Below are 7903 nucleotides of genomic sequence, written 5' to 3'. Positions count from 1 at the left end.
TATAGAATGGAAGAGAATCAGACATTTATGTAAGATAGTTTTCTTCTTTGCAAAATAAAAAAAATGGGTGTTGTTTTTGGTTAAGACTTACCCTATCTATGCCTGAAACTCATGGTTTTATTAATTTAGAGCATCTCAGGACCAGTTCAACTATATTCGATGCAAGCTGTGTAGGTGAGTCTACTTCTTTTAAGCAGCTAGTTACAATAATGGTAAACATAATACTCACAAATATATTTGCCAACTAAAGAAGTTTATTTTATGCACATTGCAAAAGAGGATAGTTCAGTTCAGTTCAGTCACTCAGTCGTGTCTGACTCTTTGCGACCCCATGGACTACAGCACACCAGGCCTCCCTGTCCATCACCAACTGCCAGAGCCTACTCAAACTCATGCCCATTGAGCTGGTGATGTCATCCCACCATCTCATACTCTGTCATTCCCTTCTCCTCCCACCTTCAATCTTTCCCAGCATCAGGGTCTTTTCAAATGAGTCAATTCTTCTCATCAGGTGGCCAAAGTATTGGAGCTTCAGCTTCAGCATCAGTCCTTCCAATGAATATTAAGGACTGATTTCCTTGAGGATAGATTGGTTGGATCTTCTTGCAGTCCAAGGGACTCTCAAGAGTCTTCTCCAACACCACAGTTCAAAAGCATCAATTCTTCTTCACACTCAGCTTTCTTTATAGTCCAATTCTCACATCCATACATAACTACTGGAAAAATCATAGCTTTGACTAGACGGACCTTTGTTGGCAAAGTAATGTCTCTGCTTTTTAATATGTTGTCTAGGTTGGGCATAAGTTTTCTTCCAAGGAGCTGCAGTCACCATCTGCAGTGATTTTGGAGTCCCCCAAAAATAAAGTCTGTCACTGCTTCCATTATTTCCCCATCTATTTGCCATGAAGTGATGGGACTGGATACCTTGATCTTCATTTTCTGAATGTTGAGTTTTAAGCCAACTTTTTCACTCTCCTCTTTCACTTTCATCAAGAGGCTCTTTCTTTCTTTGCTTTCTGCCTTAAGTGTGGTGTCATGTGCATATCTGAGGTTATTGATATTTCTCCCGGCAATCTTGATTCCAGCTTGTGCTTCATCCAGCCCAGCATTTCTTATGATGTACTCTGCTTATAAGTTAAATAAGCAGGGTGATAATATACAGCCTTGATGTATTCCTTTCCCAATTTGGAACCAGTCTGTTGTTCCATGTCCAGTTCTAACTGTTGCTTCTTGACCTGCATACAGATTTCTCAGGAGGCAGGTCAGGTGGTTAGGTATTCCCATCTCTTTAAGAATTTTCCACAGAGTGGAATGTTTCATAGAGTGCCTGAAGAACTGTGGACAGAGGTTCGTGACATTGTACAGGAGGCAGTGATCAAAGACCATCCCCAAGAAAAAGAAATGCAAAAAGGCAAAATGGTTGTCGGTGGAGGCCTTACAAATAGCTGGGAAAAGAAGAGACTTGAAAGACAAAGAAGAAAAGGAAGGGTATACCCATTTGAATGCAGAGTTCCAAAGAATAGCAAGGAAAGATAAGAAAGCCTTCCTCAGTGATCAAAAGAGGATAACAAATGGCAAATGAATGTATGAAAAATTGACATCATAGGATATAATGACGATGTAAATTTAAACCACAATGCACTATCATGACACATTCACCAGAATGTTTAAAATGAAATAATAGATGATAGAAAATGTGGGCAAAGGGTAGGAGCAATGGCAACTCGCGTCCTGGGTAAGTAAAATTTTTTTCAGTAACCTTGGAAAACTTTTCAGCAGCACCTATTAACTCTAAAAATTGGTATAATCTATGATGCCATCAGTTCCATTCTAGGTACATGCGCAAGAGAAATGCAGATGTATGTCCATCGAAAACAAGTATTAGAAAGTTCACAGCAGCTTTATTCAAAAAATTCCATACTGGAAACTACACAAATGCTCATCCACAGTAGAATGGATAAATACATTGTGGTATATTCTCACTACAGGCTACCCTACAGGAACGAGAACTAATAATCACGGCTACTAGCAACAATATATTTCAATTTCATAAGCATAATGTTGAGCAAAAGAAAGCAGACATGAAAGAATACATCCTGTAAGACTGTGTTTACAGAAAGACCCAAACTAATCCACATTGTAAAACATCAGAATAGTAGTTACCTTAGTGAGACAAGTGACCAGAAGTATGTTTAAGGAGAGCTTCGGAGGTGCTAGTAAAATTGTGTTTTTTTTTAATCCTGATGTTAGTTACTCGAGTGTAATCAATTATGAAAATTCATTGAACATGCATATAATGTATGTACTTTTGAAATCTATTTCATATTTCATTAAAAAGTTTTTTACAAAGAAGTTTGTTTTAAAACTAGAAGCAAAAAGTTTAACTCACACATCAATGATGCATTATTAATAATGATCAATAGAAATTAATAAAACAAACTCTTGGCAGGCGTTTGTGAAAGTCAAATACTTTAAAATATGAGGGTCTTCCTGCAAAAGGATATAAAAAGGCAGGGTTTGTTTATTTTAAAAGGTGTTTTCAGGAAATAAATGGGGTTCTCTTTTTGCAACATAATTTAATATAATGTAACATAGAAGAGGAACTAGACAATGAAGATAATCATGTCTTTGACTTTTTAGTGTCAATCAAAGCTTTGTTCAATTCTTTTGTGAATGATAATAGCTAGTATTTATTCAGTACTTATTATGTGCCAGGCACCGTTGGAGGCATTTTATGTACTAACTCACTAATCCTCAGAAGAAATAAGTACTGTTGTCATGACCAATATACAGATAAGGAAACCAGGTCACAAAGAGTATTAATAAATCTTGCTCAATGTCTTACAGTGGTGAAGTTGGAAACTGTACCTTCTCTCAATCACTACTCTGATCTATCACTCTAACTTTTGACTATATTCTCCATACTACACTTAGCTAAAACCATCATTTTTATATCTGGTTTGTATGTTGTGTTTTAGTTTTTAATTTATTTTTAATTTTTTATCTTTTGGCCACAGGGAATGTGGGATCTTAGTTCCCTAACTAGGGATTGAACTCATGCACCCTGCAGTGGCAGCAAAGAGTCTGCCAGGACTCTGCCAGGACAAGACATGGGAGTTCCATGTCTTGTATGTTGCCTTTATTGGCTTCATTTATTCCTTAATACGGCAAACTGTAAGCAAAAGAGTTAATGGCAGATCAGTAAAAATTTCAAGTGCATGGTTTTCCCCAGCAGGATATGGAGCTCTTGATTTTGTGCATCACTCTGCTTCATTTCTCTTTTTCCTAAAGGAGATCTAAGTGAATTATTATGTTTCTGTTAAATGAAGGGAAAAATGAGGAAATTACACTTTCCTGGGGAAAATGTTAATATTTCAACTTTTTAAACACTTAAGAATAGTACAATGAAGGGTATGTTAACTTTATGTAAATATCAGTATGACCTTCTGAACTGATTTTTACACTGAGAAAAACAACTCTCAAGTAAATCATACAAGAGGAGATATTATAGATAATGTTAACAACTAGATAGCCATGCCAAATTTGTGTGTATGTGCATGTGTGTGATGTGTATTTATTGGGATGGCCAAAAAGATTGTTTGGGTTTTTCCATAAGCTGGCACGAAACCTCAGATGAACTTTTTGGCTAACCCAATATTTACCAGTTATTAGAAGAATATTATAATATACTGGAATGAGGTGATGATATAGCAGGAACTAGGTACTAGACAGAGATTACAGCATGGCATAATATAGGTAATAAAAATGGAATCTTAAATATCATTACAGTAAAGTGCTCTCATGACAGAGACAATGGTATCAGTTCATCAAACGTTTTTATTTCCTTCTTAAGCACACAAAAACACTATGTTTCCCAGTCCTTTTGCATCTAGCTGGTACCACAAGGACTGGGGACAGATGTGTGGCCCACAGCTTCCAGATTCCATCATTTGAATCTCCAGAGAGGTCTCCCCCCTCTGTCTTTATCCTCGTTTGCCTTCTTCATATGCATGTGTGCTGTGTGCTAAGTTGCTCCAGTCTTGTCCAACTCCATGCGACCCCATGGACTGTAGCCGGCCAGTCTCCTCTGTCCATGGGATTCTCCACCCAAGAATGCAGGAGTGGGTTGCCATGCACTCCTCCAGGGGATCTTCCTGACCAAGGGATCGAACCCATGTCTCTTAGGGCTCCTGGATTGGCAGGCTTTACCACTAGCACCATCTGGGAAACCCTCATATGCATGGCTTGAAGGAAAAGGCTTCAAGGTAGTGGAGTCATGTGATAGAAGGATCTAAACTCCCTAGTTATTCTAAGTAGGATCCTAGTCATCGCTAATGGCACCCCACTCCAGTGCTCTTGCCTGGAAAATCCCATGGACGGAGGAGCCTGGAAGGCTGCAGTCCATGGGGTCGCTAAGAGTCGGACACGACTGAGCGACTTCGCTTTCACTTTTCACTTTCATGCATTGGAGAAGGAAATGGCAAGCCACTCCAGTGTTCTTGCCTGGAGAATCCCAGGGACTGGGAAGCCTGATGGGCTTCCATCTATGGGGTCGCACAGAGTCGGACACGACTGAAGCGACTCAGCAGCAGCAGTCATCGCTGAGAGGAAAGCTGTGCAACCAGAAGCATCAGGCTTGGGCTTTGTGCGAGTAAGAAGCCAACTTTCATCGTACTCAGCCTAGAGATATCAGGTATATTTGTTAGTATAATGTAGCTTAGTCCACCCTGATTTGTAACCTTTGATTCATTCAAAGGCAAGGAGATTTTAAAATATTTATTGACTAATTTATTTATTTGGCGGCATTGGGTCTTAGTTGCCTCAGGCGAGATCTTGAGTTGCATCACACGGGAATCTTTGTTGCCTCTCGCGGGATCTTTGTTGCCTCATGCGGGATCTTCATTGCGGCGAGCTGGTTTCTCACTAGTTGTTGTGTGCAGGTTCCAGAGCGCCTGGGCTGGGTAGTTGCGGCGCATGGGTTTAGTTGCTCTATGGCATGTGGTATATGAGTTCCTGGACCAGGGATCAAACCTATGTCACCTGCATTGGAAGGCAGATTCTTAACCACTGGACTACCAGGGAAGTTTCAAGGCAAGGAGAACTTTTCTTCTTTTTCTTTTTTGAATCTTAGGTGTACCAAATTGTATGGTTCCTGATACTTGGTTAATAGTCGTTTTTATTGGTCTGTGTGCAGCCCAGTTTTATTCACATAGTTATTTAGTTAGTTGTTTTTCATGAGGTTATAAATGCTCGAGAAAACACCATCCAAAACAAAAACAAGCATCTTGATAATAACCTGTATCAAACATATGGCAAGGTACCACTGTCAACGTATCCATCTGCCTCCCCTTACTTACTTGAAGAAAACACCATCCCGAATTCCATGTGCATCATTCTTTTGACTTCTTTTTTATATAGTTTTATTGCATCTTACAGGTATTCCTAAAGCAGATTTTAAATTTCTGTTGTTTTAACTTTATAAAAGGATTATCGGTTCTAGTTCTGGATAAAATGTGGCAAGCACACTTAACTCTTTCTGTTCCAGTGACTACATTAAACCCTGGACAGAATGCATGGAGCAGCTATTTGAAAACCCAGAAAAGGAAATAGTAGTAGGCAGATCAGGAATGAGCACTTGCATTAGAAGTACCAACAAATTTGTATTGAGTTTGCCTTTTTCTCCCCATGATTATCTCTCAACCTGAAGTCAACAACAGGAAACTTGGGCATGAGCTCAGACAGAGGGAACTCCCAGGGAAGCCCTCTACCTCTTGCTCCAAAGGGTAAGGAGCTCTTAATGCTCAGGAGTATAGAAATCTTCCCTCAACTTCTCTCCCCTTTCTTTTTTTTCCCTAAAGGATGATACAACAGTTTTATTGCAAAATATCCACATTTATGCTACTCTGTCATTTACACAACCTTGTCATTTTGTTCTTTGCATTTTAAAAATTTATTATTATTATTTATTGGGGGTATAGTTGCCTTACAATATTGTGTTAGTTTCTGGTGTACAATGAAGTGAACCAGCTATATGTATACATATATCCCCTCCCTCTTGGACCTCCCTCCCCAACACTGGCCCCCCATACAACCATCTCACGAAGCTGGTCGTGGTGCTGGAGGTGGCAGTTGAAGTTACTGGAACCAGCAAGAATGAAAACTCAGAGAGGGAACCTTCTCTGTTTTATGGTGCTGCAGTTTTAAGAGGATAGGACAGACCCTCATTGTTTTGTTTTGTTTTCACTCTCTGTCCTTCTTTTTGAACCAAGACATGAGTCTAATCACAAAATTCCACAACACCATGCCAGTGGGGGATAATGGAGCCCCAGTTTCTGGCCAGGAAACCAGAAAGGGTGGGGGCAAAATGTACCCCCTGGTACATTTTACCCCTGGCAAAATGTACCCCCTGGTACATTTTACCCCTGGCAAAATGTACCAGGAAGATTGCAAGTGGCAGAGATTCAAGAAAGAGACCTCACAAATTTGTTTTTGAATTCCTGGGCTCACCCTGTGCAGGTGAGGACCAGATTCTAACTAATATTTTCTGTAGTTGTAGCCCCCATTTTAATCATATTTTGTTGACCTTCTTACTGTATTTTTGTCTTTTATTTCTATATAATTCTGCTCTTCTGTTTGAAATTAATTTTTTCCAGCGTTATTGAGCTATAATTGACATATAATATTGTGTAAGTTTAAAGCGTACAACATGTTGACCTGATACACACATATTGTGAAATGATTGCCACTATAGCATTAGCAAAAACCTCTATTCTGTCACATAATTAATATTTCTTTTTTGTGGTGAGAATATTTAAGATATATACTCTTAGCAGCTTTTAAGTATGTAAATACAGAATTATGAATTATAATTACCATGCTGTATATTAGATCCCCAGAATTTGCCCAGTAGCTCCCTATTTCCCTCACCTCCCAGCCCCTGGTAACCACTAATCTACTGTTTTTCTGAGTTTGCCTTTTTTAGATTCCACATTTAAGTGATTATCACGCAGTAATTGTCTCTCTGTCTGACGTTCTTCACTTAGTATAATGCCCTCTAGTTTCATCGAAGGATTTCCTTATTTCTTATGGTTGAATAATATTCTATATATATATATATATATATATATACATGTATATATCCAGGTACATAATTGTTACCTGTGCTTATTATCCACTGATCTGTTGATGGGCACTTAGGTAGCTTCCTTATCTTGGTTATTTTGAATAATGCTGCAATGAACATAGGGGTGCAGAGAGCTCTTAAAAATACTGTTTTCTGCTACCTGTTGTCTTTTACTTTCTTTAGGTTTATTCTGTTAATCATATTGTAACATCTTAAGATGGATATGTAAGTCACTAATTTTGAGACTCTCTTCTTTTTTAATATTAGTATTTGAGGCTGTAAGTCTTCCTTAAATCACTTTTACCATGCATAGGTTCTGGTATCTAATGTTTCCTCCATCATTCTGTTTTTTCAAAATTTTCAGAATTCACTGTGATTTTTTTTCTTTAATCTAAGAGTCATTTATTCCTGTGTGTGTGTGTGTGTGTAAATTTCCAAATATTCAAGGATATTTTTAATTTTTAAACTTACCATCTAACTTTATGATATTATGGTTAGATATAAGATCTGAAATTTTAGAGGATTTCTTTATTGGCTGTTATATGATCAGTTTTTTATAAATATTCCACATGTGCATGATAAATAATTGTGTATTCCCTAGAGGAAACAGAAATAACTATGTGGGTTTCTCTCTCTCTCTTCTCTCCTTATGTATATAATCTCCATTAAATCAGTTTTGTCAATTGTGCTATTTATTTCTTCTGTCTTTGCTAAACTGATATTTCGTAACTTGTGTTGAAATTCCCTACAATGATAATGAATTCGTTAATATAATACTAT

This window comes from Bubalus bubalis, chromosome X (assembly GCF_019923935.1).
Source record: "Bubalus bubalis isolate 160015118507 breed Murrah chromosome X, NDDB_SH_1, whole genome shotgun sequence".
NCBI lineage: Eukaryota > Metazoa > Chordata > Mammalia > Artiodactyla > Bovidae > Bubalus > Bubalus bubalis.
This window is presented reverse-complemented; position numbering follows the sequence as displayed.